Source organism: Limulus polyphemus, unplaced genomic scaffold (genome assembly GCF_000517525.1).
Source record: "Limulus polyphemus unplaced genomic scaffold, Limulus_polyphemus-2.1.2 Scaffold1887, whole genome shotgun sequence".
Lineage (NCBI taxonomy): Eukaryota > Metazoa > Arthropoda > Merostomata > Xiphosura > Limulidae > Limulus > Limulus polyphemus.
Genome location: NW_013667497.1, coordinates 80958 through 87988, shown reverse-complemented (window position 1 = coordinate 87988; position 7031 = coordinate 80958). Strand labels below are relative to the sequence as shown.

Sequence of the window (7031 nt, the reverse complement as noted above, 5' to 3'; positions counted from 1 at the left end):
AGTGTATAGGACGCAAGTAAATTTTGACACCAAATTTTGGGATAAAAAAGTGCATCTTATACACCGAAAAATACGGTATTTAATTTTAAAAAAAAAGCAAAACTTATCTGAAAATTGGAAGACCTAGGACTACCAGGGCACCTATGGCACTATGCCACTGACTATTAACAATGATTTCAATCATGCAACATGTTGTTTATAGTGACCATACGGAATTTGAAACATCATGAACTACAAAGATGAAAAGCCACATCTTCCAAATGCTCATTTAAGGGTGTAGGCTGAGTGGTCAATCAGTTATATTCCAGATTCAGTGGAGGATCATCAAATGCTGAAGTTTAATAAAAGTGAGCTCACGATAGTAACTAATGTTATTTTATAGCAGTGACTTTAGTCTTGGCATAGCTATCACAGCTAAAATATTATAACGTCCAATTACCTTTTAATTACTTTGTGACGCATATAATTTTAAGAATAGCTGATATTACTTTTTATTAGAGGCAGATTAAACACCAAATGAAGATAGATGAGTGAAAGGCACAGGATTATAGAAACTACCTAAAATGAACTTCTACAATAGAAAGTGGAGTAAAGCCAAGTGATATTTCACTTAATACTCTTGTTTTGATTGATACATTTTAAGTACATATATCCATGTATTAAAAACAGCTAATCACGATCCTTGTTAAAAGTAAAACAGGAAAAAATGTAAAGTTATGTCCTGAAACTGCAATGGAGCACAATATTAACAACCTAGAAGCAACTAATTACATTTGCTCTGTAAAGAATAAATTCATTACGTAAATGACACAAAAATATAATGTTTGCAAGTTTATTTACCAATCACATCTAAAAACCAGCATTCAGTTGCTGCATCTCCATTATTCAGTTAATGACATCATTCAGAATTATGCACATCATACCACTGACACCACATCAATCATCCTGTGATGTTGAAATTGCAGGTAAAAAGTACGAGTGGGTGAATTGTTGTTTGTTTTTCACTAAGTATAAAGCTACACAATGCCCACCAAGAGTATCAAAATTTGTTTTTTAGCATTATAAGCCTTCAGACTTACTGCTGAGACACTGGGGGCATGTGAAGGAGCTAAACCTTACATAATGTTTTGAGATGTTCCTATTGATAAAACTATTGTCAAAATATTTCTATGTCAAAAAAGTAATGATATTTTCCAAAGTCGTAACTGGAATTACTAATCGATATTTTTTTTAAAATGTGAACAGACTTCACCACCAATAGTCAGAGAAAGCCTTGCCAAAAAGATAACTGGAAGTTTTCGACAAATAAATAACAGCATAAACAAAAAATATGCTTTACATGTTTTCTATTGATGTGGCTTAGCATTGCATACCTGTGGCTCTGTACAGTTACACAAATAAAACTGACAAAAACACTTACAATCAGGAATTTTGGCTAGAACCTTCAGGAAGTGCTTGGTCAGTAAAAAACAAAAAATTATATTTCCATCAACTATTGTTGTTTAATCCTACAACTAAAGAATCTAGTCATTGAAATTAAAACAGATTAAAACAAAGGTGGGTTATATACGAATATGAGGATGTTAAGCTAAGAGGATACATGTTTTTGTGTATGTCCAATAGACATACAAATGATTTGGATATAGTAACTTATTCAAAATATTTTTTCTATACTAAACTGGGAATTTGTAAAAGTGTCACATATATTTTGACTATTAACACTCTGTAACTAACTTCCAGACCTGAAGAAACAGGATACTGAAGAGAAAGTTTGTAGTTTTATAATAAATATGTGACTGCTATTTGTTGCGAAAAAAACCCCAAAACATGCAAGTAAAATTATTTCATTTGGTGGTTCATGCTTGTTAATACACTGATCTTCCAAATGCACACATGGTTAAGCAAACTCTGAAAAAAAAAGGCCATTTTTAATTCACCGATTCATAGTAGCCTGAAAGGCGCATGTGATCATCCAGAGCACGGTATGCTTGGCGTCGTTCCACTACGTGTTCTGCAAGGTCATGTTCTTGTTCTCTCAACTCAAGCTTGGAGCAAAAGGATAACATTTCAGTTTAGTTGACTTATATATTTAATGATTACAAATATAAAATACTTTTCCAAAAGCACGAACAAACTGGAGTGATAGCACTATGGATGAAACTAAAGAAGAGAATACAAAATATGCACTATATATTAAACATGATCTGGAGGCAGTTGTGAAAGAAAAATGTTAATAATAATAAACAAAAAAAATATATATATAAATAATATTCAACAAATACAAAGTCCGAATGGCTAAACAAATTTGAGGTAACAACAGTATGTTAAAAATGGATTTATCAATACACTAAACGGAGTGGAATACATCACAACTTACTGTTGTTAGCCTTTCCAAAGCAGCAAAACGCTCTTCTTGTGCTGCTGCTGACTTCTCAAAAGATTCATGTTTTTTTATTAGCTGTTCAACTTCATCAATTGTCATCTGTAAAAAAAAAAGGCTCGTTAGTTTACATGTTGTGATAATTAAGAAAATACAATTAATTGTTTTGACTTTATAGTTTCAAATTTTATGTCACACACTTCATTATACTTTCAAGAAATATGTGAAGTCTACAATTAAAAGCTTAATTCATTACACACTGACATATTTTGAAGAGCTTAAAATGTTTTTCTACTTTTAACTTAAACACAAAATTGACACACTTCAAACACCTGTGTAAAGCATTAACGATTTTTATATTTGTAAGAAAAAAGATGCTTATTTTTTTTCTTATATAACAAAGTGAACATTTGCTTTCATTTATAATGATCTTTGTATAGACAATACAATTAAAAAGTTAACAGTATGGCCCTAAATTATCCCATAAAATAACTAATAAGGCTACAAATACATTATTTCCAATTGGCAAAATAAATTCCTCCTCTCTGCTCAGATTAGAAACAGCAGGCCTTGATGCTTCTGAGGATTTGTGATTATTAATACACAATTTTGGATATAGAAATTTATTTAAAATTTATGCTTACAAACAAATATATCTTTCTGTTAGTTAATTCTAATGATTGGATCAAACTTGCCAATTCTTGTTGACTTTATTCATATATTTATTTTATATATGTTTTAGTCAACAGTCCAAAATATACCTATGTCTGCCCAAGTTTATAGTGTATTGTATTTTACATTTATGGCAAAGCTACTCAGGCTGTCACCATTCCTAACTTTGAACTACTGACCTGAACGAAGACATTCAGTCAACAGCACCCTACTATACATGCTAAGGGACTGACTGCCACTCTTAAAACACACCAATACCCTAAAGTGCAAAAGATACCACAGGAAAAACCCATGCCCCCTTACAAGTATAATCTCTGTAATGATAATAAAAGTTTTCTTAATACTTTTCATTTTAAGTACAACAGAAAGACTAATTTTCGAAAACTTGGATGTATTTTTGCTCCTATTTACAATAACCAAAACAAAAAGAACAAATTAGGGAACAAACCTTCTAAACAACCTTATAACACAACTTTTAAGTTGTAAGAATATTAAAGTTTTGATTGTTCAACCAGGGAGAAAAAGGGGTAAAAATAAGTTATTAATATTAGATATCTTAATCACACACACACACACACTAATACTATTAAAAGAACCTATGTCGTGTACACATTCATAGTACACTAATTAGAGAAGATTAAAATAAATAATGATATAATATCTTAATATCAGCCTAATCTTAATGTTTAATGCAAAACTTTGTGTAACTAGACTGATTAATAGTAAATTACCTTTGTTTTAAACCGAATGACACGAGTAGTTGAAATGCAAACAGGAAGGATTCAAGCTTGGGGTAAGGCCATGCGTAAAATCTGGTGAGGTTTATAACTTTAATCCAAATAAAATAACTTACGTTAAGTTCATTGTTTAATAAGAAGTATGGTTCCATATTATTCTCCCTCCAAACCATACAACTTACACCAAGTTCTTGACTCAGGAGATATGGTTCCTGGGCTACTAGCCAAGACTCTGCAATAGCAGCATCCCTGGCAAACTGGTACACTTCCAAGACTAGAAATAAAATCAAAACATTAAACTGAAAATGCAACATTATATATAAAGTACAAAATCTAAATGAAAACTTTTACATCATATATTCTTCTACTTATGCATCAATATTGTAATTCCATTCCGGTGATGAAAAATCTTTTTGATAAACCAGACAAAAACAGCAAAGCTTAGACAATTGCATCAATCTTCTAAGTTTTTATTATCTCCCTTTTGTGTATGATAAAAGTAATTTTACAAAGTTTGTTTCATTACACTTGAAGTACACAGAAGTCTACTAGCACTACAAGATCTCAAACCAGTGTCCATAAAGCTATCTGACATTTATTACAAAAGTACCACTGTTGACATGTCATACAAGTTGGATGTACTGTCATAGTGGAGCTAGCTACATTTGTTTTTATATCCTACTTATTGACTAGAGTTGCTGCCCAAATTTATAAGAGTACCTACATTTTTAGAAATTACTCTTACAGTTTCTGACATTCTCCTCAAACTATCTTTCTCACTACAACTGACTCTTGGGAAAACATCATAAACTAAAGTACAAATCTTGTACTGTTTTCAATGACTTAATGATATGAAACAGCCAATAAGCCTTGATTTCATTAAAATACACATTATTTTTATGATAGAAAACAATATCTTTCCAGACATTATTTTAAAAGAAAAAAACACAACATAAGTCATTTCTTTATATATTGTTGTTTGTTGTAAAGCACAAAGCTACACAAAAGTCCATCTGTACTCTGCCCACCACTGTTATTTTAGCATTATAAATCCAGACTTACCACTTCTTACATGCATCATATAATTTTACTACAACTAAAGAAAGAAGTATTAAAAAATGTATAACATGCAAAAATTAAACAGAAATGGCTAAACTTAGTGAAAAGGGCAAAAATTAATAATTGGTAAATGTTTCAACCAAATAAGTATCAGTGGAGCTTCATGAAAGTATTTTGAAAGATTTTGCCAAACTGTTACTTGCATATGTTAAATATTTGTGACAAACTCACTGCTAGATAAGCAATGTATCAACTCCTACTTATCTATCAGGTGGTTAACATTTTAAGTGACAGTAAAAGAAATACTGATAACATCTTGTTAAACAATAAGCAATAACTGAAAGGATATTTTAAACTTATATCTACATAATGAAAACAGTGAGTTTTGTATGAAACTTAAAAACTTATAATCTCAAAAATATGATATTTCAATAGCAGTTAGTGTCGTCTTCCACACAAAAAGCAGATTTGTTACCTTTTAAGCTTCTCTCATAAAGCTTTTGAACTTTTTCCATTAGCACTTAGAAATATTCTTATCAGTTTGAGTCTTAAGAAACTTTGTGATGATGCTTTAGATTTGTAGGTATTTCTTCTTTAAAACAAGATTAATATTTATGGGTTGTTGTGCAAGTTTAAAATGGTTTTAATGCTCTAAAACAATTTTAATGGTTCAGTACATGCTAATTATCTTTCTTTCACAAAGCCATTGATATATAACTTCCAATTTCTGTAATTCAAGTGGTATTTTGTGAAACAAAACTTTTACAAATCTATGACACACACTACTATACGCTGGGTTACATTTGTCACTTAACACACAATGTTAACACACAAATTTCATATATGAAAGAAGGCCAAAACATTCAAAGTCCTAAATCTCCACCCTTAAGATTTCTAAGAAATTACACAACTGTTTTAAAGTAAATAAAGGTAGAATAATGATTTATATTTTCTGATTTATACAATATTGTATGCATAGGTTATTGGAAAGACCTAACACTAGATAACCTTTATCAATAGTGAAGTAAGAATTGAAACTGGTTAGTCAAAACAAAAATAAAAACTCATTCTTCATACTTAGCTGCAAGTGTTCCCATCTTTCTCCCATCGTCCATCATGGCATTCCTCTGGTTTGTTAGGACCAACAGTTTTTCTTTGATCTGTAATGAATGAACATCAGCTAAGAAAAAATAACCAGTTTTTTTATCAAATCATATAAACCTCAATTTGATCTAGTTTATTCAAAATTAGATAAAACATTACATACATAAAAATATAAAAAACAGTTTTAAAATGGTTAGATACTTGGTGTATAAAATAAGATTAGTTACATTCATTACTTCTGATTTAGAAGTAAAAGCCTATTCCTTTTATTCTTATAAGTTTTGAACAGGTTTGTTTTAATAAAGTTTTTATTGGTGATATACACTACATCTATAATTTGATCTTATGATACTAAAAACTTGAAATAGAAATGAGAATCAAATATTTAATTACAAGAGCTTTATAAGGTTTTAGGAATATTTATATTTAATTATCAACAAAAAAATTAGAAAAAGCATCCCAAACAAGTTTTACTTAATAATTAGTTCAGAGGTTTAAATGTGGCAAACATCATTATGATGCTTTAGTTCTTTTAGATTAATAGATCATGATGTTTTTCATGAAAAAGCATATACCTTGAACAGACTCAGTGTATTAAGGTTAGACCTTACTCTTTGATGCATTCCAGCAGTTAAAATAATAATTGTAGATTTATACCTGCTTATATTTCTTTTGGCTATATTACCTTAAAATGAAACTTGAATGAAACAAACAAAACCATAAATAAATCTAAAGATGGAGCTCCAGGTCCAAATGGTCCCACCTTTTGGGAGCTTAGGGAAGCCAATCTGTTGAAGTTAGGGTTGGAGTATCAACATAGCTGGACAAAATGTAACATTCCTGAAATACAGGATGATGTTTTATTCAAGCCTTATCCAAACTCATGAAGGATCGTTTTTGTTTCAAATGTCATTGAACCTTTGTCCTGCAAAATATCATTGGTAAGATCCCAGAAAAGGCTATAACTTGAAGTCTTGCCTATCAGATTGAGCCACTGTTCTTGTCATTAGGTAGTTATTGTGGTCAAAGAGAAATAGGATCAATGCTGTTGAATTAGTAACTGATATGTGGGAAGGTTT

At 30.4% G+C, this 7031-nt stretch overlaps 1 pseudogene; it reads right to left on the bottom strand.

The window, feature by feature from the left end:
• Positions 1-7031, bottom strand: part of LOC106465258 — a 104268-nt pseudogene that overhangs the window by 23734 nt on the left and 73503 nt on the right.